Source organism: Loxodonta africana, chromosome 1, assembly GCF_030014295.1.
Source record: "Loxodonta africana isolate mLoxAfr1 chromosome 1, mLoxAfr1.hap2, whole genome shotgun sequence".
Taxonomy (NCBI): Eukaryota; Metazoa; Chordata; class Mammalia; order Proboscidea; family Elephantidae; genus Loxodonta; species Loxodonta africana.
Window position 1 is genome coordinate 47,317,653 of NC_087342.1, and position 25,875 is coordinate 47,343,527.

Consider the following 25,875-nt stretch of genomic DNA (forward strand, 5'->3'; position numbering starts at 1 on the left):
TGAATTAGGGGTACTAGAAGAGTGTTTAAGAGGTAGAACCAATAGACCTTGGTGACTAATTGGCTTTGCATAGGAGACAAAGAGGAAGGCGTCAAGGAGGACCTGCAGTGAGCCAGACGGGCACCCAGAGGGCTGAAAACTTACAGCCCATGAGGAAAGGTTGACCTTAGGTTCACCCAAGAGAATCTCTGTATCCACCTATTTCCAGGATTGAAGTACTCCAAGAAACTAGTGAACAGCTAGTTAAAATAGGAATGAGGGAGAGAAAAGGTCTCCCCCACCTCTCCTATGCCCCAACTGGGTCTAGGGCCTTGCATTATGGGTTGTTCCCACCCATTCCCTGAGGGTGAAGGAAAGCTCTCACTGGTGTTCTTCCTCCTCAGAACCAGCTCCCATTTCCAGGCAGGCTTTCAGCTTCTCAGCCCTCCCCTGATAGGCATCCCTTAGCGATGACTGGCAACATTTCCCTTTCACTTGAATCATCTCCAGGTCAGAGAAAGCTGGGAAAAGGTGGCTTGGAGAGGCCCACTGAGGATCAGAAAATAGCAGCATACAAATGGGGGGAGGGCAGTTATCAAAGAAGGAGGTGTCCCTGGAGGTAAGGGCAGTGTAAGGCACTCATTGTGGGAGAAATAGGGGACACACCTTCAGTCTTCACTGAGTCGGAGAGATGACAAGTTCTCCAACAGCTGTCCATCAGGCAACTGAGGTAAAAAATAAAACAAGAAAAGAGATTAAAAGAAATAATGAAATACAAAATAAAAACATGCCAAGCGGCTAAGCCAAGGGCTGGCCCTCTGGTCTGCCGATGGTGGTAGCCCTTAGCCACAGCGCCAGCAGAGGCCTCCCTGGGTGGGGTGGGGGTGGGCCACAGGCAGAGTGTTTGCTCCTCTTCAGCTCATTCTCCAGAAGTGGCTCCTTTTCAACAATTTCAAAGGTCATGTGTTAACATCAGAGTTGCTGAGACTACAATGAAAAAGCGCTCAGGAACCGTTGTGAAAGTGAGCTCCGGAGACTCGCAGGCCAAGGACTCTGCCTTTGTGTGGCTCCCCCCACAACCTCACCATCCCAGGCCCAGTCCTTACCCTTGGTTCCTGAGCCTTCCCGGCCCCCAGCCCGAGGGCAGAGCCTGGTCAGGAAACAAATCCCTTGTGCCATGAGATGTGCCCTGAGCAGGGCCCTGGGGAGCTGGTCCAGGCCCAACACCAACCACCACCAGCTGTGTGACTCCTCGGAGCAGGTACAGGACAGCTAAGAACTGGTTAGTGACTTTTCTTCCACAGTCAGCCCAGCCTGGGGTGACCTTTGTCGTCCAGTGAGGCCCTAGGAGAGCACCCAGCTGCTCACACAGCCAGCAGGACAGCATGTGGTCAAGCATGTTGCACCACAGATACCAGATACATAAACTCAAGGGCAAAACTGTGCTATTTGTTTGTCTTTCACTCATTTTGTGCTGATCAAGGCTCTAAGGGAATCAGATTCTACAGCTTCCATCTTGAGGGGGGAAAGCTGGGATGGTAGAGACTGTTTGCCTGAGTTCCCTCCCTCACAGAGACAGCAGAAGCCTAATGGTCTACTTCGGAAAAATCAGCCACTGAAAACCCTGAGGAGCAGTTTTACCCTGACACACAGGGGTCAGCATGAAGTCTATTCTAGTTAGCACCAAGTCGACTCTGACTCATGGCGACCCAGTGTGTGTCAGAGCAGAGCTGTGCTCCACAGGGTTTTCAGTGACTGATTTTTCAGAAGATCACCAGGCCTTTCTTCATAGGCACCTCTGGGTGGACCGAACCTCCAATCTTTGAGTTAGCAGCTGAGTGCGTTAGCTGTTTGCACCACTCTTGACGCCTATTACAAGCCCAGATATCCCAAGCCGCAGACCTCTCAGCCCACCTCTGCTCATTCTCACAACCACCTCGGCACCCTTCCTCTTCAGGGCAGAGGTCAGGTCAAGCCCAGGCCCACTTTATCTGCACTCACTCCAGGCCTGACAGCCTGAGGGCCTTCGAGGTGGACCAGCCTGTTCAGCAGGTCACTGGGTAGGATCCTGGGAAGGCTGGGGAGGTCAGGCAGGCCGGGTTCCTTCCCTAAGTCTTGGGTAATGTTGGCACACACACATTACTGCCTACTCCCACACACACAAACACAGGACCGGGACATTTCTAGTTCCGATATCAGGCACACCTCTGACCGTGTCACCCTAGTGTGGGATGGATTGATGAAGCCTGAAGACGCAGCCCTGCCGGGTCACGCAGCCTCAGAGGGCATTCACATTTTAGTCCCTGCAGGTGGCACTGCCTTAGCCCATTGCCTTGTTTTCCTTGTTCGAACTCTGTGTGCCTACTATTCACAGGTAATTCACAGAGAAGAGGACCAGAGCCAGAGGATGAGGCTGGATGAATGCCCACATCTGCCCTGCGCCCTGACAGGCTCCTGGCCCCTCCACGCAGGCGACCTTCAGAAAGGGCAGCACTCGGGAGTTGAGGAAGCTGGGGCCTCTGGGAAGTGGAGTGACCTCGGGCCGAGGCAAGAGCTGCACTGCATCCGGGTGAGCCAGGGACTGCTTCACCAGCACCAGGCCCACCTAGAAGCCCAGGCTGGCCTGAGAGCAAGCTCCAGCCTCAAAATGAGCTCCTCAGCCAGGAGGCTGCACAGCTTGGACTCCTGGGACAGACGCCTGGTCAGGCCCACCCCTCAGGGCTCCTTCTTTGGAGCCCCGCTAAGTCAGCCGCCCAGGTGGGAGAGCACAGCAGGCGTCTTAGTTTCCCAATGCTGCTGTAACACAAATACTACAAGTGGGTGGCTTTAAAGACCAGAATTTATTTTCTCATGGTTCTGGAGGTTAAAAGTCCAAATCAGTATTTCAGCCATGTCAGTTGCTTCTATGAGCCTGCCTCTTAGTTTCTGGTGTCTGCTGGCTCCTCAGCATATCTAGGGGTTCCTTGACATTTGTCTATCCTCCTCGTCCCCCACCATGTGTCTCTGTGTCCATCTGCTCTTTTTATAACTCAGAAGGATTAGATTTAGGACCTACACTAGCAGGTATGACCTAATTAACATAACAAAGAAAGCTTATTTCCAAACAGGATTATATCCACAGGTACAGGGGTTAGGATTCCAACACACTTTTTTTTTTTTTAATACCAACACACATTTTGAGGGGACACAATCCAATTCACAACAGCAGGCGAGGCTGGAGCCAGACGGCCTCAGATGGGAGGGCAGACTGGGGATCCAGCCTAAGTACAGTGTCCACCCGCTGGGCAGCAAGCTGGGCCACTTCCTTCAGATGCAGTCTGAGCGCAACATACCTTCATACCCCCAAGGCTTAAAGGCCCCACCTTCCCAAGCCTCAACAGCGCCAGATGGCCTCTATTTGAGTCAGCTGTATGACCATGTATACACCAATGAGCCTCTCTGTGCCTCAGTTCCCTTAATGGTAACCTGGATAATAAACCACTGTCCATTTCCTGCAAAGCACTAGAACAGAAACAGCCCCACAGAAGAGCCTGGTCAACACCAGTTATGGGTGTGACAACAATCGTGGCCCTAAATAAGAAAAGGCTCACAAGACCCTGGTCCAGCACCTGCCTTCTGCTCTCCTCTGAAGAGAGCACTGGTTCACATAAAAGGGGAGAAGGAAATTCTTTCCTCTCTCCTTTTTAAACCATTAAGGCCCCCTCCCCCAGTGCAGGTCGCAAACCTAGAATTTAGCTTACCCAACATGTCTCTAAACTGATGGCCTGGGAGATAATAGATAGAGTTCAGGCTTTGGCATCAGGCGGACCTGGGCCCAAATCTTAGCTTAGACACATCCTAACAGCATGGCTCGGGCAAGTTACTATTCCACCCTGAGCCTCATTTCCCCCACTTCTAAAATTTCTATCTCATGAGGTTACTATGAGTATTGAAAGTAAGACAGGAAAAGCTTCCAGTCCAGGGCTGACACTCCCTAAATGTTGTTATTATATGCTGTGGAGTTGATTCCGACTCAAAGCGACCCCATGTGACCGAGTAAAAGTGCCCCGTAGGGTTTCCCAGGCTGTAATCTTTACATTTTTTTAATCTTTACAGGAGCAAATCATCAGGTTTTGTCTCCCTTGCACTGACCTTTCAGTTAGCAGCCAAGTGCTTAACCATTGCACCACCAGGGCTCTTCCCTAAACGTTACATGCCCGTAATCTCATACCTGCAATTCTGAAATGCAAAAAGCTCCGAAAGCTGACAGCTTTCTAAACCCATTTGGTGGCAGAACGTGCCTAGGACCGATGGAAGGCTAGAGTCTTCATCCTACTTGGTGTAATTTATCCCATTCCTCTTCCACAACGTCAGTGTGCTTAATGATGAGGCACTGCCTCAGACCCCGCTGGGAGCATTGGGAATATATAGTATATACAGATCATACTATACCTACACAGGTTATCTTTTCTAAAGTCTAAAACACCCTGTATTCTCTCAGTTAGAAGGATGAGGACTCTCGTCACAGTCACGAATGTCCCATACAGGTTTCACTCTTGTCGCCTATACATACAAGTATGGAGTGTGTGACAGTGAGTGAAAATGGCATGTTTAGTTAAAAAAAGTAAAAAATGTAGAATAACATGCATACTCTGCTCCCATTTGTTTTTAAAAAGATCTAGGTGCACCTACGTGCTGGTCTCTGCGCAGTCTCGCAAGCACACTCAAGAATGGTGACCTGGTGGCCTCTGGTGAGGGGAACAGGGAAACAGACTCAAGTTGAGATTTCTTCACACCTGGATTGTCCATGCTTTAACACATTTTGACATTTCTATCCCATAGATATAAAACATTTTTTTCTCGTGCAATTATTTATCTATTTTTTTAATGTTGTTGTTGAGTGCCATCAAGTCGATTTCAACTCATTGTGACCTCATGTGACAGAGTAGAACTGCTCCATAGGGTTTTCTTGGCTCTAATCTTTATGGGAGCAGATCACCAGGTCTTTCTTCAGAGGTGCCTCCAGGTGGGTTCAAACAACCAACCTTTCGGTTAGCAGCCAAGCTTAACCATTGTGCTGGCAGGACTCTAGACTTCACTTTTTAGAGCCGTTTTAGGTTTACAGAAAAATTGTGCAGAAAGTTCAGAGAGTTTCCATATGCCCTCTCCTATTGTTATCAGCTGCCATCGAGTCGGCTCCAACTCATGGCGACCTTATCAATGACAGAATAAAACACTGCCCGGTCCTGCTCCATCGTCATGACCACTGGTATGCTCGAACCCATTGTTGCAGCCACTGTGCATCTTGAGTGCCTTCCAACCTAGGGGTTCATCTCCCAGCACTACATTGGACAATGTTCTGTTGTGATACACAGGCTTTTCAGTGGCTAATTTTGGAAGCAGATTGCCAGGCTTTTCTTTGTAGCCTACCTTAGTCTGGAAGCTCTGCTGAAACCTGTCCACCATGGGTGACCCTGCTGGTATTTGAAATACTGGTGTCGTAGCCTCCAGCTTCACACAAGCTATGACATGACAACAAACTGACACATGGGTAGTGGATTTTTCCTATCAACATCCTGCATATAATATGATTTTTAAAACATTAAAGTGAAAAGTTTCTCACATGGCACCCCCCTCTCCACCCCGCAGAGGTGCCTGTGCCTCCAGTACCGCTCAGTGACCGATGAGTAATGCATGAGTCAGAGAGCCATGGTCAGGGAAGGGCACACTCAGGCTCTGCCTGCCCGTTGCTATGCAGCACCCCTGGAAGGCAGGTTTGGGCTTAAGTCTGGCATGGACCAGGCTGGGGACATCATGGCATAAATGCAGCTGCTGGAGTTGGGGTCTCATTGTGACAAGGGCCAGGCTTCTAGTCGTGCCCCAAGAAGTCAAGGCAAGATGCTTTGGGATAGGCCATTGGGACCCCCAGCAACACACCACCCTTGTTCCAGTCCTCCCAGGGAAGGGGAGCAGGGCCTTTCTCTTCAAGAGTCAATCCCCTTGCCCAGGGCACTATGTAGGTCCTCTGTTCTTGAAGGCCTAACAGGTAAATAGAAAGGGAAAATAAGAGGACCCCCCTCTTCCTGAATACTTGGACAGCCACATTTCTCTTTTCTTCTTTTCTCTTCAGGTTGTTTTGTTTTTACCCCTTAAGTCAAAGGATGGGCCCTTCTGGCTGAGTTAGAGTATCTGGAACATTTTTGTGCATCAGCTGACAATTTCAGCTTATTTTTCTGCAGGCTCCCTTATCAATATAACGTGGCCCACCTTGGACCTCAGGCCCTCAAGTGTTCCCTGCATCACAAAGAGGCACAGCTCATGGGTACTCACATTAAAAAAAAAAAAAAACACATTAGCACTGGGGAAACCAGGCTCCAGCCACATCTCTGAATTCCGTTCCTACTGCAGGTACCCTAACTTGCCTGGGTTCCAGATTCCTCACTGGTAAAATGGACTGAGTGCTCTCAGAGGTTTTGCCCAAACATCAGATGGGAAAACAGAGCCCAGCCAGGCAGTTCGATGGAGGAAATATTATGTGGGGTGCTAGTAACAGAGCTGATGGGAGAGCTGAAAAGCCAAGAAGGAGGTGAGGCAACCCAGATATAATAACAGCAGGAAGTTTGGGGCTGTGAAGGGAATGCTATTAGAACCAGAATTCTGGGATGTCTGGTGGGGGTGGAACCACAGAGAGAGGAGCCTCCAAAAGAAACTGAAGAGCACAGAGGAGCACCTGTCAGAGAGCCTGAGAAAAGCAGAGGGACGAGAGAAATGCCCTGGTTTCTCTCTTCCTCCAGCCCTCTAACTTGTCATCATTCGTTCCTGTGGACTGAACCTCGAGGAGGCCAGGGGGCGAGGGCTGGTGGGCATGGAACCACCAGTTGCTGTTGAGTTGACATTAACTCATGGTGACCCCATGTGTGTCAGAGTAGAACTATGCCCCACAGGATTTTCAATAGCTTTTCTTCTGAGATGCCTCTGGTGGGTTCAAACCTCCAACCTTGTAGTTAGCAGTTGAGCAAGTTAACCTTTTGCACCATCCGGGAATTCCCAGGGGGCAAGTGATCCTGGGAAATGTAGTTTGAGGAAGACAGTCCCTACATACAAGGCCGCGCTGGGAATCCAGGCCAGTGACCAGCACAGGCCCCTACATGGCTCTCTGGGATCTTTCCAAGTGTATAGGGATTTTTCTTCTTCTTTTGTTCCATTTTGGCATTTCTGTTTGAGATCCCCCATATCCAAAGGAAACTGAATTAACATTCAACAGAATGGAGACATTTAACTAGCCTGTGAGAACCACACTTGGCAGTGTGTTCTTCTGAACCCCCAAATGGGTTTGGGTCCTCTGGCCTGCCGGGTATTCCCTGATGAGTGCTGAGCACCATGGTTTCTCTCAGCAAAGAGCAGGCCGCACTAGGCATTTGTGAGGCATAGACCCAACCCCAAAAGAGCTAGAGTCAACCTGGCTTCTGGGGAAGGAGGGAGCTGTGTGACAGGCCTCCACACCGCTAGAGCAGCTGCAGCATTCTTTCCTCCACCAGAGCTGGGTTTCCAGGTTTCCAGACCAGAGGTCACCGCGGCCCAGGGGGTGAGCCACAGATTAGAAACTCAATTGCTCTTTGTTTAAATTCAGCTGAGGCACCCAACCTTGTGAGACCTTGAGCCGAGCACAACCCTTAGGATACCACAGACCTTGTGAAAGGAGGAAGAGAAATGACTAAGAATGTAGGTGAAGGCCTCTCTGAAAGGTAAATGAACAATGGGGATAATGCCCAGGATTCATACTGCCCTTCCCTTGAGGAGGGTTCTTGTATACGATCTCATTTGTCCTCAGATCCCTCCTTGTGGAGGATGGGGAAGGGCTATTATCCCCATTTTACAGATAGGAACCCAGGCACTGAAATACCACTGCCAGCAGCACAGTGGCTCAAAGTGGCATTGGACTCAAGGCCACCTGAGCACCAGCCCCAACCCTGCCTCTACAGAGCTATGGAGGAACCAGTTACTTCCGCAGCCCATAGTGCACTTAAGGAATGTCTGTAATAAACACTCTTTGCCATCAGAACTAGACAGGGGAGAAGGAACAAGGGAAAAGAAGAGGGAGCAAAGGAAGAAGGGAGGGTAGAGAATCCAGAGAGAACACAGGGTGATGGGTGGGTGCTAACAGCATTGCCTGGAATTGCTCTGCTGCTGCCCCTAATTACAGAGTGTGGGAGAACCTGGCTCTACAAGCTATGCTTTGCCGGCCTGAAAGGGTTGGCTGCCTTCATCATTGCTCAGCGTGACTGCAAACTCACTCGTGTTATACCTTCAGAATAATAAAGAGCCGCACCCCTTCACTTCTAATCAGGAGTAGCTGCCATTATCAGCTGGCCTTTTTCCTCACCTCAGGGCCCAGTTTATGACACTTGAAATTGTGTTCCCTTTTCTGTAAGGCACTATTGTGTAAGATGAGAGGACAGATACTCATGTGGGTGTGTGGAAGCTCAAACATGTTTATCTCAATCTCAACAGTGGAATTTGCTCATGGGCTGCAGAGTGGTAACCCGCACCTTGCTAGAGGCTGCAAGGGTCCTCTCCTTCCCCACCCACTACAGGGCATATCCAGGCTGTCCTTGAAAACAAGCCCTTACAGAAGCTGAGCAGATGCAATTCACCGGGCGTGGCAGAGTTAGGAAAGATCCTAGCTTGTGGCTCGGTATCCTTCGCTCCTCTGACAATCAATTCCCAGCCACCCTAAAGCAGGGGAGTTGGAATGAGTCTTTTGCCAAGACAAAAGCATCAGCTCCTCTTGCTTAGACCTCCCAACACACATGAGGGAGCCCAGCAACACACACAAGTCCCACTTTCACTAATTTTCTTCACTTCAAGGGGTTTTCCAGAAAGTGGACCTTTGTAACAGAAGAGCATGCCATAATTCTGTAAACCTGTAAAGCTCATCACCCAGAATGCCCACCTTGTGTTTGCCGTCTGGATATCACTCAAGTGGCTCTCCTGCATTGTTACAGACAGATAAGCAGCAGGCTACAATTACAGAGCCCTCATAGGGTGTGTACGGAAATCGGCAATCTCTGTTTAATGTTGTCTCCCATGGTCCCCAGAGTCGGAAAACAAACAAGTTGTACTTGGAGCAACTGGCTCTGCCTCAGCATCTCCCCCACTTGACTAAGTAGCTGCCCTTGGCTGCAGCTCAGCACAGAGGCCATGGGCCCCGCTGGGATGCATGTGAAGGGCACCGTGAGCTCTCAGAGTCCGGCTACAGCTCTGTGAGGCGCTGCACTGGTCATGGGACAGATGCTCCTAACCTAGCATCGCCCACCCAGCCCCATTTCACTTTCTGTGAACCTCTCGATTTAGGAAGGAAAACCTCTGTCTCCTTGGCTTGCCTGTAAACATCTCAGTCTGAATTTGCCAAGGTGGGTTGCTAAATTTAATCACCAGTTTTCGAGCCATGTGATAGTGTACGCAACAGTCCAGCTCACCCTGCAAGTTAGTCAAGGGGTTTTAAATAAATGCTTTCTGTCGGAAAGGATGATAAAGGTTCCCGTTACACACCCGTGAGCTTCGAGAGCACATTGGTGCAGTGTTTACTCCTGAGCCACTGCAGTGTTAATCTCACCCGCTCTGTCACCACTTGCCACCAGCTAAGACAGGCTTAAGGGGCCTGTGGAAAGTGCTCCCAGCCAGGCCGTCAGGAGACCTGTGCCAGCCTGCTCTGTGACCTTGAACACCAATAGCTCTGCTGGCCAGCCTCAGCATCCCAATCTGGAAAGAGGAAGAGTTAATAATAAAAAAATAAAAAAGCCAGGGGTAGCAGCTAATGCTTGGAAATTTCAGGAAGTCTGGATGTTGTTGTTAGCAGCTGTCGCGTTGGCCCCCGACTCATGCCAATTCCGTGTACAATGAAATAAAATGCTGCCTGGTCCTGTGCCATTCCCATGATTGGTTGGGGAGGATCAGACCATTGTGATCCATAGGGTTTTCATTTGCTGATTTTCAGAAGTAGATCGTCAGGCCTTTCTTCCTAGTCTGTCTTAGTCTGGAAGCTCCACTGAAACCCGTTCAGCATCATAGGAACACACAACTTCCACTGACAGACAGGTGTTGGCTATGCTTGAGTTGCACTGGCCAGGAATCAAACCCGTGTCTCCTGCATGGAAAGTGAGAATTCTACCACTGAACCACCAATGCCTCAAGCCTGTGTTAGATAAACCAATACTTTATTGTTAGTGAAAGCATCTCCAGAACACCAGGCAACAAGCCATTCAAGGAAAGCAGCACTATTGGGGCTGATATCCTTTAAATACCAGTAGAAATAAGATGACCTGACAAAATCTGTATTTTTCATAATGATTTCCTTATGCGGTCCTCCGATCACTAAATGCTTACTCACTCTTCATTCTAAAGTTATCAAAGTGTGGCCTATGAAACAGCAGCATTAGTGTGGCCTTTAAGCTCATGAGAAATGCACTACCTCAGGCCCCACCCTACTCCACCTAGAGCAGAATGTGGTGCTTAACTCGCTCCCCAGGTGATGCACAGGTGTGTAAGCACTGATGGTCAAGCCTGAATGTGCACCGAGTCCCTGGGGTTGAGGGTTGTTAAAGTACACACTGCTGGGCTACACCCCCAGAGTTTCTGCTTCAGTGTCTCTGTGTTGGGACCTGACAATCTGCATTTCTAGTAAGTTCCCAGGTGATGACAAGACTGCCAGTCCGGGGCCATGCTTTGAGAACCGCTGGTAAGTATTCCTCACTGCAACTGTTTGATGGTCATTCCCAGATCATGGGTGGTCCACAATATCTCTTCTTTCCAATCACCTAATATGTACATGAAAGCCAGGCAATGAATAAGCGAAGAATATTGAACATGCCATGGACTGCCAAAAGAAAGAATGAATTTGTCTTGGAGTAAGTACAACCAGAATACCCCTTAGAAGTATGGATGGCGAGACTACGTCTCACATGCTTTGGAAATGTTATCAGGAGGGACCAATCCCTGGAGAAGGACATCATACTTGGTAAAGTAGAGGGTCAGTGAAGGAGAGGAAGACCCTCAACAAGACGGATTGATACAGTGGCTGCAACAATGGGCTCAAGTATAATGAGAGCTGTGAGGATGGTGTAGGACCAGGCAGTTTTTTGTTCTGTTGCACACAGGGTCGCAATGAGTCGGAATTGACTCAATGGCACCTAACGACAATGCAACTATAATTACGATTTTTAATAGCACAAGCTATACAGTGACACATTTAATTAAACCAATCAACACCAAACAATACCTCTTTAAAAGTAAAGGTCAATCTTTGCATCTCCACCCTAGTGGTTCCCTATTCCACTCTCCTCCCCAAAGCTAATGAATATGTCAGTCTGGTGTCTAGACTTTGTGCCTTTTTCCGTGCACATATATGTATGTATGTTGATATGTATAAATGTATCATTTTGGGTTTTTTAAGGAAAAAATAGCATCATACCATAAGTACTGTTCTCTAACTTCCTTTAATTAATTAACAGTATTTCTTGGAGATCCTTTAAAATCAACAAATAGGCTCCACTTCATTCTTTTTAAAGCTTTAGAGCTGTATCCTATAATGTGGATATAAAAAGAAAAAAAAAAAAATTTTTTTTTCTTTTATACCATAGGTTATTTAAGCAGTCCCCTATTGATGGACATGTATGTTGCTTCCAATATTTTGCTGTTACCAACAACGTTAAATTAGTATTCTCCTGAGACTGCTACTGAGAAGTTGGCCTCAAAAATGTTGTATCAATTTACTTTCTCCCCAACCACATTTGAAAGTGCCTGTTTCTAACTTTTCACTGGTGCTGGCTGTTATGTCTTTTACATTTTAATAATACATTGGCGATATCTAATTATATAAATTTGGATTTACCTGATTACTGTTTGAGACTAACCATCATTTCATAAGCTTATCAGCCATTTTATTTCCTTTTCTGCATTCATATTTTCTGTCCTTTTTCTATTGGGTTGTTGGGGTTTTGTTTGTTTTCCTTTTGGTATAAATAATAGCCTGGATATTAATCTTTGGTCTATTATGAAAGTTGTTCATATCTCAACCAAGTCTGTCATTTGACTTTGAATAACGTTGTTTATGTTGTCCTTTGTCATATAATTTTTATATAATCTATACAGTACAATTTCCATCGAATCCATGTGTTTCTAGAAATTTAACTTTTCTAATCTGAATTATTCAAAGGGGAAGGGGTATCTTGGACATGAATACTAAAAACCGAGTAGAATTCCATGTACAACTCAGTGGGGAAATGAAGGAGTCATGCAGCCCCCACCCTCCCTCTCTTTGTTTGACATGGAATTTTGGCGTGTTGGGTGGGGGATTTAGGAGATTTGCAAATGTGTGTGGAAGAGTTGAGATGAAGTCAAAGGGAGTTGTTGGGACCAATTCTCAAGGGGTCTCTGGCATTTCTGGGTAGACTACAAGCAAAGCACTGCCTGCCTTTGTTCCAGACTCTCTTGTCAAAGATGTTTGTATGGTGAACAGCCTTGGAAAATAGGGAGAGCGTCTCCCTCTGGGGCAAATGGCAGGACTGTTTGCTGTCCTGTGTAATAAAGATAGTGTCTTCCTCCAGGCAAAGGTTGGGCAGGTTTGCTTACAGCACATTATAAAAGATTAGGGTTTCCTAAAGATTAGGGTTCCTCTCCTGCAACATAGCCCACTGTGCGTACAGGTGTCACCTGGCCCTATTTGCCTGCCCTGAGGGAATCTGGGCTTGGGGGAGCTGCACAAGGAAAATTGCTACTGTTCTAATAGGCTGTCCTTTGTCTCTAATCCAGGAGTCTTGTGTGTTTTGTCAGCATCCGTGAAACTATGGCAAGCTAACTTGTTAACTTTGCAAGTAGGGTAAAGTCCTGGGCCTTCAAAGTTCTTGACAGTTGCCAAGTAATGGAATATTTATGAAGTCCTCTAATCAACATTTAAACTCAACTCTTGCTCCAGTCAGACTCATCCCCTGCCTGCAATACACAAGTCACCCACTCAAATCTGTAAACGGATAAGGAGCTGAGAAATCAGTTGTAGAGCATTCTTACATCTTGTATATAATTGCTACAACGCTAATATTCAAAGGGTGTTCATGTGGGTGAAAGAAATCTATTCTGTGTTGTTGTTAGCACCATCAAGTCAGCTCTGACTCATGGCGGCCTTATGTAGAGCTAAACGAAACTTTGCCCAGTCCTGCACCATCTTTGTGATCATTAGCATGTTTGAGACGATGGTTGCAGCTGTTGTGTCAATCCAGCTCACAGAAGGTTTCCCTCATTTTGGTTGGCCCTCTCCTTCACCAAACATGATGTCTTTTTTCTAGAGATTGGTCTTTTCTGATGATACATCCAAGGTGAGTCGAAGTCTCACCATCCTCACTTCTAACAGCATTCTAGTTGTTCCTTCTAAGACTAATTTGTTCTTTTCTCTGGCAGTAGACAGAATATTCACTATTCTTTGCCAACACCACAGTTTGAATACATCAGCTCTAAAGAAATGAACTTACAGGCAGAAAGAGACCAGCATCATATATAAGGAAAAGCAAATTTTAACAATTAGCACTATCCCAAAGTGAACAAATTTTGAGATGATATGCCTGTTGCTGGCTGAGATGACCACTTATGAGAGATGTTCAAGAAAAGGATTTGTACATGGAGGAAGTCGGTTGGACTAGAGCGTTACAAACCCAAACCAAATACCCATTGCCATCGAATCAATCCTGACTCATAATGACCCTACAGGACAGAGTAGAACTGCTCCATAGAGCTTCCAAGGAGTGCCTGGTGGATTTGAACTGCTGACCTTTTGGTTAGCAGCTGTAGCTCTTAACTACTATGCCACCAGGGTTTTCAGATCATTACAAAGATCCCTTAAACCTAAGATGCTATTAGTGAAGAATGTGGTTAACTAGTCAGGTGTATTTTCATGCCACGTAATGGAGAAGGTAAGCTGTTGGCTCCAGGCGGGGACTCTCATTGACATAATCACCATGAGTTCACAATCTAGTACTTAGTCTTGCAGAAACTCAGTCAAGCCTAGCTTACCCAAGAGTGAGTTGGCACTGGAGAATCGATTCATCCTAACCAAATTCACCAAGATCCTGATTTACAAACTAGAGAGGTAACGCCTTAATTTTAGAGCAAAAGACAAGCTTTTCCAATGATATAATGTTCTTGTCCAATATCCAGGGTATTCTACCCCTTCCCCCAGATACCCCTCCCCAGGGCCCTGGTGGCACAGTGGTTAAGCTCTTGGCTTCTAACTGAAAAGTTGGCAGTTTGAACACACGAGCAGCTCTTCCGGAGAAAGATGTAGCAGTCTGCTTCCGCAAAGATTACAGCCTTGGAAACCCTGTGGGGTAGATCTTCTCTGTTCTATAGGGTCGCTATGAGTCGGAATCAACTCCAGGGCAACAGGTTTTGTTTTGGTTTTGGTTTTTTGGTTTTCTACTCCTTCCCAGGTAAAAGTTACTAAAGAAACAATAACCAATGTTTGTCTGGTACACCAAACCAAAGCAAAAGGAATTGAATGAGCCTGAAGCCTGCATTCAAGGGCTGACAAAATATCTCTTTCTCAATAAAACTTTTTTAAAGACCAGAATGTTCTTGTTCACCAAACACATCGTCTTTCTCTTTTCAACAGCACTGGAAATACTCAATTGTTCTTAGCTTCATCCTCCCTTTCCAGACAGCAAGAGCCTCATCACCATTCTATCTACACTTAGTAACAGGTTTGCCCACTGTAACAAATGTACACATTTTTTGTTGTCGATTCCCTTTTAGATTGTTTGCTTCCTAAAGATATCTAAGGAAATCCCTTAATTTTATCAGTAATAAAAGTGCATGATGCGTCCTAGCCTTGGTGTCCAAGTTCCAGCTCTACCACTTACTAGCTGGGTGTCCTTGTACAGAATCACTTCACTTCTATACGTCTCAGTTTCCTCATCTGTAAAAGAGGGTTACAACACCTACCTATAGTTAGAGATCAATGATCATGTACATAAAAACCTTTATTAAAGCTAAATATGCACAAAAATTGTAAAGTATTAATCACACACAACAGATGAAAACGCTGCTTGGTCCTGCATATCCCCGTGATCCACTGGTGATCAGACCATTATGATCCATAGGGTTTTCATTGGCTGATTTTCAAAAGTAGATCTCCGGGCCTTCTTTTCTAGAATAATCATAATAAAACAAACAAACAAACAAAAAAACCCCAAACCTGTTGCTGTCAAGTCGATTCCAACTCATGGCGACCCTATAGCCATGGATAATAAGAGCGTATAGGCCATGCTGTGGCCTTTCCTTCTTAAGCTCATCCTATGCAGGGTAAAATGAGAGCCTTATTAGCTTCAATTTCAGAACATGCTTTTTTTTTTTTTTAATCTTGCCCTACATTCTGGTTCCGGTCTTGCTTTTGAGACCCATGGCGGTCTCTGTAATGGTAACGCATTGAAAGATATTTTTTCTACACTGCAAAAGGCAAGTTGTATGAAGAATTATGCACAGAGGGTTGCTGTCAACAAAGCATGCTACGCTGGGAGGAACCTGGTGTCATCAGTGGGGTTTTGCATGGGTTCTTCCTGGACCTTTCATGGTGAGCAGGATGTTTTGTCTGAGATGGACAAGGAGGAAACAGTGAGGTTACCAAGAATTATGCCAGCAGGAAAACCACGTAGGGACTAAGGCAAGTGGCTATGAAGCAAAGACTGTTGAGTTTAGCACCATAGACAAGACCAGCATTTCAGATCCCAGACGGGGCATTTCCCAACTACTCTAGAAAGACAACCACCTCACTGTCACTACAGGTGGCATTTTCCGTATTGATCCAGGCACCCTGGTTGAAGCAAGAGGACACAAAATGCATCAGGAAAGAGAAGTGAGCTAAGTTCTTAAAATTTTTTAAATTAAAAAGAACATTTAATTCAAAGGAAGGTAAGGATGACTTTCTCAAAGCTACTGCCAGTCCTACACTCTAATCCACATACTGCAGCCGACACCTGAGGTGCACAAAGTTCTGTGTTGACAAAGATTTACATCAGCTGCTGCTGCGAAACAGCGTGTAAAAACTTGTAGTTTAATTTTAGCTTTGTGATAAGTAAGTGCTTTCCGAAGCCCACTCCGGCACGAAGGCTGTCACTAGGGGTTCAGGTGTGTTCTGAAATCAGACACTACCAAGGGGTCTATGGGGCTAAAATGTGCAAGAGGCCAGGACTATACAATCCATCTTTTTTTATGGTTTTATGAGCTGTCTTAACAAGTGTGGAAGTGTCCTACAGGTTCCAGTGTGCATGTGTAAAGCCAGTGAGTGTGTGTGTGTGTGTCTGTATATGTGTCTGTGTGTGTCTGCACATCTGTGTCTGTGCGTATGTCTCTGTGTGTATGTCTCTGTGTGTCTGCATATGTGTCTGTGCATGTGTATCTGTATATATGTCTGTGTGTGTGTATCTGTGTGTGTCTGTACATGTCTGTGTGTGTCTGTATATGTGTCTGTGCATGTCTGTGTCTATGTGTGTCTGTGCTTGTGTCTGTGTGTAGGTCTGTGTGTGAGAGAGAACGTGTGCGTGTGTATGTGTGTACACAGGAGTGTGTATGTACATGTGTACGTGTGTACACGTGTATATGTGTACACGCAAACATGTGTATTCTATTTTAAAAGATATTAGGAAAAGAGTGATAATGACGCAAGGTGGTAAAGTGCAGAAGACTGCCATTAAGTTAGCTTAGGAGCAATTAAAAGGTATTAGCTTATTCATCCTGTTGTCATGTGTTCCAGCTGTGGTGCTGGTGAAGAATATCAAATATACCATGGGCTGCCAAAAGAACAAACCAGTGTTACATAAATACAAGTAAAATGTTCTTCAGAAGTGAGGATGGCAAGACTTCAACTCACTTTGGACGTGTTGTCAGGAAAAGCCAGTCACTAGAAAAGGACCTGACGGTTGGTAAAGTAGAGGGTCAGCAAAAATGAGGGAAACCTTCAATGAGATGGACTAACACAATGGCCACAACAGCAGACTTAAACATACCAACTGTGATGAAGATGGTGCAGGACCAGGCAACGTTTCGTTCTGTTGTACATAAGTTCACCAAGAGTCAAAGCTGACTCAATGGCAACTAACAACAGCAGCTTATTCATTCCACCAGCCACATTTACTATCTTCTCCCATGTCCCAGGCACTGTGCTGGGTCCCAGGGGAGACACAGAGGTGACTGAGGCACAAAGCCGCTCTCAGAAAACTCCCAGTCTAATTAATACACAAGTGTTGGTGACTCCTAGCAGAAGAGCCACGAAGCAGGGCAGCCGAAGTGCTTTGGGAGCTCTGTGGAAGACAATTATTGCCATGTGTCATCTTCCAGGGGCCCTGGCCATCCTAGAAGGGCTTGTTGAGCAAGTCTTTCTTCCAGGGGTGAAGGCTGTTGAGTCTCTTGTGGCAAAGAAATATAAAGTATACAAAAATAAATAAATAAAAGGTTTATAGATGAATTTGGAAAATGTGAGGAGAAGGAAAATATCATATCTATGTAAAGAATGGAGCCCTGGTGGCGTCGTGGTTAAGAGCTCAACTGCTAACAAGTTCTACTCTGTGACTCGCTACGAGTCAAAATCGATTCAATGGCAACAGGTTTTGGTTTTTTGTAAAGAATATATAAAGCCTTTTCTAATTTTTAATTATGAAACTTATAATGTCAAATTAAACACTGCCCTTTTGAATGTGAAAAATATATAAGGCAGGAAAGGGCCCTATGTTTCTTTTTCAACTGGCATTAGACACAAATACCACCATCCTAAGAGGGAACTCTCTTGGAAATACCATTTTTTCTAGGCCTCTCCTTTTTGGTGACTTTAGGCACAACCTCATCAGTTAAAACTGTTGGAGACTGGAGGTAAATTAGACAACTGAAGTGTCCACCTGCCCAGCTGCTGAACTTTGAGTTAAGAGATTGCTTCTTCCAGAAAACTTCCCTGAATCAGACTCATCCCATTTATTACTGAGCACTGCAATGGTGGTTCAGTGGTAGAATTCTCACCTTCCACTCAGGAGACCCGGGTTCAGTTCCAGCCCATGCCACTCAAATGTAACCACCACCCATCTTTCAGCAGAAGCTTATATGCTGCTATGATGCTGAACAGGTTTCAGTGGAGCTTCCAGACTAAAACAGACTAGGAAGGAAGGCCTAGCAATGTACCTCCAAAACCAGCAAGGAAAATTCTATGCATCACAATGGTCCAATCCACAGCCAGTCGTGAGGCTGGCACAGGACAAGGCAGTGTTTTGTTCCTTGTGCATGGAATCGTCATGAGTCAAGGGCTAACTTGACAGCAACCAGCAATAACAACTGTGTGCCAAGCACCGTGGTAGAGGGCGGCTGATGGTCAGGGTTAAGGGAGACATAGCCAGGCTAACACTGAGTTGCCAGCCTTTTGCATCGCACTGCTGAGCCCTCACCACGCTCTTCTCTGGTGGTTGGGTTGCTTGTCTGAATCCTCTGCTAATCTGTGAAGTCCTTGGACAGGGACCATGGCTTTTCTCTTTCTATTCCCAATGCCCGGCACAGGCAACTGGAAAAGCAGCTTACTTTATAGACCTTCCTGCTTATGTTTTTAAGACCTTTATTTATTTGAATGCAAAAAAGTAAAAAAAAAAATAAAATAAAACACGTGGCTCATTGCAAGCGCTCTTTTAAAATGTATAACATTATTTTTTCATTTCTTTTTAGGTTAATATTTCTCAATTTCTTTTTGTGTTTGAATATACTTAAATCTTCTCTCACATCTGCCTTGCCTGAAAAGCCCCAGGCTGGAATTTTCTGGCTCTCTTGTGCACTCAGAGGGCCTTTCAGGGATGAGAGTAGGCTGGGCACTATTTTTACAAAAGGGGCAGTGGTGGTTCAATGGTAGAATTCTCCCCTTCCACGTGGGAGATCCAGGTTTGATTCCCAGTCAATATACCTCATGCACAGCCACCACCCATCTATAGATGGGAGCTTGCATGTTGCTATGATGCTGAATAGATATTAGTGGAGCTTCTAGACTAAGTTTTCTAGACTAAGATGGACGAGGAAGAAAGGCCTGGTGATCTACTTCTGATAATTGGCTAGTGAAAACAGCTGATTACAGTCCAATCTACAACTGATCATTAGGATGGTGTACGAAGGAGAAGCATTCAATTCTGTTGTGCATGGGGTAGCCAAGAGCCAAGAGCCAACTTGAGGGCAGCTAACAACAACAGAAGACCTCTTTAAAGTGTAGAAAAGTGAAGATGTCACCTTGAAGGCTAAGGTGCCCCTGAGACAAGCCATGGTGTTTTCAATCACCTCATATGCATGGGAAAGCTGGACAGTGAATAAGGAAGGCTGAAAAAGAACTGATGACTTTGAATAGTGATGTTGGTGAAAAATACTGAATATACCACGGACTGCCAAAAGAACGAAAAAATCTGTCTTGGAAGAAGTACAACCAGAATGTTCCTTAGGAGAAAGGACTGCAAGACTACGTCTCACGTGCTTTGGACATGTTGTCAGGAGAGATCAGTTCCTGGAGAAGGATATCATGGTTGGTGTCACGGATTGAATTGTGTCCCCCAAAAAATGTGTGTATCAACTTGGCTGGGCCATGATTTCCAGCATTGCATGGTTGTCCTCCATTTTGCGATTGTAATTTTATGTTTAAAAAGATTACGGTGGGATTGTAACACCACCCTTATTCAGGTCACATCCCTGATCCAATCTAAAGGGAGTGTCCCTGGGGTGTGGCCTGCACTGCCTTTTATCTCTCAAGAGATAAGGAAAGGGAAGCGAGCAGAGAGTTGGGGACCTCATACCACCAAGAAAGCAGCACCACGGGCAGAGCATGTCCTTTAGACCCAAGGTCTCTGCCCCTGAGAATCTCCTCGACCAGGGGAATATTGAGGACAAGGACCTTCTTCCAGAGCTGACAGAGAGAGAAAGGCTTCCCCTGGAGCTGACACCTTGCATTTGGACTTTTAGCCTACTTTACCATGAGGAAATGAATTTCTCTTTGTTAAAGCCATCCACTTGTGGTATCTCTGTTATGGCAGCACTAGATAACTAAGACACTTGGTAAAGTAGAGGCTCATTGAAAAAGAGGAAGACCCTCAACGAAATGGACTGACACAGGGGCTGCAACAATGGGCTCAAGCATAACTACGATTGTGAGGATGGCACAGGACTGGGCAATGTTTTGTTCTGTCGTACACAGGGTCAGACCCAACTCAATGCCACCTAACAACAACAACAACATTTTTACAAAAGCAAATACGTCTCTGTGAAGCCAAAGGCCTTTGCAGTTTGAGGAGAAGCAAGAGGAAGAAGACCAGATGGACACCACAGAATTGCCAAAGCTGAGGGCCAGGGTGGTCAGGGCAGCATGCTGTCTTCTCTCTGAATCCACAAGCTCCCCATCTCTCCTCTTCCCTCTTCCCTCTCCCTTTCCTTCTGGGATCTTGAGTGGTTTCGCTTCAAAACATCCCCCACCCTCTCTAAACAGGTTAAGCATCGTTTTACACCAACACCAGAGTTGTCTTGCTCTTTAATGGGCAAACTAAACACAGCTTCTAAGTTATGGTTTTACTCCTTTTCTTAGTTATCTAGTGCTGCTATAGCAGAAATACCACAAGTGAATGGCTTTAACAAACTGAGTATATTCTCTCACAATCTAGTAGGCTAGAAGTCTGAATTCAGGGCTTCAGCTCCAGGGTAAGGCTTTCTCTCTCTGTGGGCTCGGGGGCAAGGTCCCTGTCATCAATCTTCCTTTGGTCTAGGACCTTCCCCCGGTCTAGTGCAGGGACCCTGGATCCAAAGGACACGCTGCTCCTGGCTCTTCTTGCTTCGTGGTATGATGTCCCTTTCCTCTCTGCCTGATTTACTCTTTTATATCTCAAAAGAGATTGACTCAAGATACAACCTAATCTGGCAGATGGAGTCCTGCCTCATTACCATAACTGCCACTAATCCTGCTTCATTAACATCACGGAGGTTAGGATTTACAACCCCGTATAATCACATCAGATCACAAAACGTGGACAACCACACAATACTGGGAATCATGGCCTAGCCACGTTGACACACATTTTGGGAGGACACAATTCAATCCATAACACCCCTTAATTGGAACACAAGAGAGGCCATCTTCTCCCTCTGCTCAGTTCTCTGTTAGTCTCTGGGCCCAAGGGAGGTTACTAATGGCAGAGACTAAGGATCTTCACAGACAATTTTCCACATAACTAAAGTTTATCTATTTACAAGCCAACTCTTGACACACACATACACCCTGTGGGTGGATATTTCTCTGAAATAGCAAGCATACTTTCCATATACTCTTATAGGTAGAGGGAGTTGTCACTCTGAACACCATCAGCCTTGGCATAAAAAGAATGGGGTTAAACTCCAGTTTGCCAGGTATGAGCTGGATTAACTTGGACAGTCGTCACCTCTCAGAGTCTCCACTTCTTCCTCCTCTAAGGTGGAGTAAGTCCACCTGCCTCAGAGGATGGCCACGAGCTTTAGATGAGAATGATGCATGCAACAGTGTGTGTTAGGTATCCAATAAATGCTTATTGACTTTCTTTCCTACACAAAACACAAAACATAAATTTAACATTTTCTTGGTAGCTCAGTGTTGTTGTTGTGTGTGGTCTAGATGACTCCAACTCATAGCAACCCTATAGGACAGAGTAAAACTGCATATATGGTTTCCAAGGCTATAAATCTTTATGGAAGCAGACTGCCACACCTTTCTCCCAAGGAGTGGTTGATGGGTTCAAACCACTGACCTTTTGGTTAGCAGCCAAGCACTTTAAACACTGTGTCACGAGGGCTCTTTTCAGTGTCATTAGACCCAAAACCTGTTGCCATCAAGTCGATTCTGATTCATAGCAACCCTATAGGACAGAGTAGAACTGCCCCATAGAGTTTCCAAGTAGCAGCTGGTGGATTCAAACTGCCAACCTTTTGGTTAGCAGTCAAGCCCTTAACCACTGTGCCACCAGGGCTCCAGAGATTTCAGTGTCATTAAAAAAAAAAAAAATTTTTTTTTTTACTGGGCATTAATTACTGGGTATGCTATAATACAGTGCCACCTTTAGGGTTCATTGAGAGGGAAAAGGTATTTCAGACTGGCCCTAAATAGCCTCAGAGTGCTACACTCCCTTGGTTTGCATAATGCCTCCTCTGTTCTTTGTTTCTCTGACTGCCATCAGACTGTCCATGGAATCTTCTGTTGTCATTACTGTCCTTGCCTTCAGCAGGGTCATCTCCCACTCTAACATTCTCGTTAGGATTGTGTCTAAAATAATAGCAACTAGGATCTGTGTAGAGTCCCTGGGTGGTGCAAATGATAACCTGCTTGATTGTTAACTGCAAGGTTGGTGGTTCGAACCCACCCAGAGGTGCCTCAGAAGAAAGGTCTGATGATCTATTTCCAAAGAAATCAGCCACTGAAAATCCTATGGAGTACAGTTCTACTCTGACATACATGGGGTCGCCATGAGTCAGAATGGACTCGGCAGCAACTGGTTAGGATCTGAGTGAAGCCTAAACGGCCCTCCCGTGTGCAAACCAATGGCTATTAATACTCCATCCACATAATGTCTGTTTTCAATATCAGATGCCCTCTGTGCTCTGTTTTCTGTGTGCCAGGGGCTCGAGTTGCTGGGTGATGAGGAAGAAAGCTATCCCTTCTGAGCACTTACTGTGTGCCAGGCACTGATCTACTACCTTTCTTGCTCATTTGATCCTAAGATCGACCCTGTGAGGGAGATGCAATTATATCCACATTTCATAAGGAAACTGGTGCACTCAGAGGTCAAGCACCCTGCCCAAGGTCAAACAACTCATAAGTGGCTGAAACTCAAACCTAGCAATCTTGGCTCCAGCCCATGCTTTATCCTCTACACTCTCCTGCATCTATGGCTTGTATGGAATGGATGAAAAATTGCTGTACTCGGGGCCAGGTATGTAATTTGCAGGGCCCAGTGCAAAATGAAAATGCAAGGGCCCTTGTTCAAAGAGCAAGAAAAAAGTACCTTTAAAGGTACTAAAATGTAAACGTATTAGTTCTCTATTGCTGCATAACAAGTCAAAACAACACCCAGTGGTGATCTCACAGTTTTCCTGGGGCAGGATTCTGGGCAGGGCAGGGCCAGGTCCTCTGCTCAGGGTCTCACCAGGCTGAAATCCAGGTGTCAGCCAGGTGCGTTCTCATCCGGACCTCGGGGTCCTCTTCCATGCTCCCTGGTTGTTGGCAGAAAACGGTTCCTTATGGTTATAGGACTGACTCAAAGCTCCCGGAAGGGGTGGCTCTCAGGTCCTTGCCACATGCTCCCCTCAGTCTTCAAACCAGCAATAGCATGTTGAATCCTGCTCAAGCTTCGAATCTCTGGCCTCCTTGTCTACTCCAGCCGGAGAAAACTCCCTGCTTTTAAAGGACTCCTGTGATTAGGTTGCCCCTCCCAGGTAGTCTCCCTTCCTTAAAGTCAGCTATGCCTCAACTAACCTGATAGTGGAGGTGATATTTCATGATGTCCCTAGGTCACCCTCACACTCAAGGAGCAGGGGCAATACAAGAACATGGCTCCTTGGGGGTCGTATTAGAATTCTGCCGTCCTTCTCCATCTCTCTCTGGGCTTGTCGTAACCAGTTGCTGCTGAGTCAATTCCAACTCATGCATGGCACAGTAAGAACTGTTCATAGACTTACAATGGCTGATTTTTCAGAAGTAGACCGCCAGGCCTTTCTTCTAAGGCGCCTCTGGGTACACTCAAACCTCCAGCTTTTCACTTAGAAGCTAAAGGTGTTAATTATTTGCATCACCCAAGGACCGGTGTTTTTTTAATTTAAATAGGATCTTTTAAATTTTAAATTATGAGCATGAATTTTAACACTAATCTTTATATTGTACAATGTACAATTTAAATGCAAAAATAAGAGTACTTATTTAGTATGCAGAATCACCAAAATTATAAAATTTGTATTTAGTAGCTCACATATGCATCTGTATCTCATTCTTACTCAAGCAGTGGAATCGCTGCACAAAACTAACTACCCTGGTCTTATTTCACATCTTGATGCTCGCACATTCCACCATCACTCTCTACCTTCAGCTACTGATGAATACGGATGACCTGAAAGAAAAAGGAACTAGGAGTTGCCCTGGCTTTTCCTTTCCTTCTCTGTCATCATTTTCAGCATTCCGTGGCTGACAAATACAGGGAAATAACGTTAGTGAGAAAGCATATGACAGGGATCTTGGTTGCTCATGTTTACTACAACACCCCTGCTCTCCTTCTAGATTTGATGCAGGTTCCGGTTCTAATGGAGATCTTGGCCTCTTGGGGCTGCCGGTGCCCCCATTTACTCTGTTGTAGGTTATCACACTAACTTTCTACTCCCTTTGAGTCTCCCCGGACTCCCACACAACAGGATCCTCTGGAATTCCGAGTGCGTAGAGCATCACAAAACTATATGCAAATGGTGCAGCAAGGGTGGGCACCCATTCTGCGTGTATCACTTCTGCTCACATTACCTATCAGACTTCATTTAGAAAGCACAAGTTCAAAGATGAAATTATTAAGAATTTCAAGATGGCGACAGCTGAGCATTAAATAAAGCACGGTGCCCATCAGAGTGCTAGGCTTTGTGTGGTTTCACAGGTTGACTGCCCATAAAACTGGCCCTGGCTGTACTGGATGGTCACAACCAGTTGGATCCCATTTTTGAGCAACAGCTGGATTGAAAATAGCTAGATGTGAAAACCTTGTAGGTTCAAGACCATAACAATAAAGAACATCACTATTGCAACTCAAATGAGCTGGAAGTATTACAGTGTGACTTTAAGAGCCATCACGCATAACTCTGACATTCTGTTTAATTCCAGAGATGTTGATTGAACTCAGCACTGTCCAAAAAGCCCAGCAGGATGGGATGGGAGAGTATTTCTTCAATGAATAGACACAGCCCCTGATCTCAAGTCTAGTAGCGAAGACAGATCATAGAGAACCGCACACCAGGCAGATTACGGCAGCTGCCGCGACAGCAAAAATGAAGTGCAGGTGGAAGGAGGACTGGGCTCTGACTAGGGAGACAGAGGCTTTATGAACTCTAAGTGACATTTGAACTGGTCCTTAAAAGGTGAGTAGAATGTTGATAAAGAATGGAGAAAGGATGTTTGTCTTAACTGGATCCCCCAGAAAGTAGAGCCTAAGACAAGGGTTTGCATGCAGGTAGTTTAATTTGGGAGATGTTCCCAGGAAACAAAAATGAAGGGACTGCCGAGAGTAAACCAAGGGAAAAGGGACACCAATCCAAAGGTGTAGTGCTCAGCTACTTAATATTTTGGGCAAGTGGGGCTCCATTCCACTGGGACCCTCTGAGGAGCCAAGTGGACTGCACTTCCACCCCAAGATCAAGGGGTTGCTATTTACTCACTGGCTTACAGCCTCCATTGGTCCAGGGTTGCCCAGGGCTATTAATTAACTCCTAAGCATTCCCAGGTTTGCACATGCCCAGAAGCAGCTGAGCAGGCTCCCCCAGTTATCCAACACCTTGGTAGCAGAGAAGCCCAGGGGCAGAATGGAGAGCTGTAATGCAGCTGAGGTGAGGTGTGGTCAGGCTACACCTGTGCACAGGTGGTTGTCAGAGCAACACCTGGAACAAACAGGTGTGGTGTGAGAGAAGAAACATTGGAGATGCTCTACACAACAGGTAGTCCTCAAACTTGAGCATGCATTAGACTCACATGGAGGCCCCCAACCCCAGGGTTTCTGGTTCAGTAGGTCTGGGGCAAGGGCTGAGAATGAGCATTTCTAACAAGTCTCCAGGTGATGCTTATGCTGCTGGTCCAGGGACCACACTTTGAGACAAACCACGCTCACAGCC

At 45.9% G+C, this 25,875-nt stretch overlaps 1 long non-coding RNA gene across 2 annotated transcripts in view; it reads right to left on the minus strand.

The window, feature by feature from the left end:
• Window positions 1–227: 227 nt before the first annotated feature.
• Window positions 228–25,875, minus strand: part of LOC111752738 (uncharacterized) — a 176,092-nt gene continuing 150,444 nt past the window's right edge. For both annotated transcript variants that reach the window (XR_010321159.1, XR_010321160.1), the window contains exon 5: window positions 228–704. This is a non-coding gene — a long non-coding RNA (uncharacterized LOC111752738). The remainder of the gene's footprint in view (window positions 705–25,875) is intronic.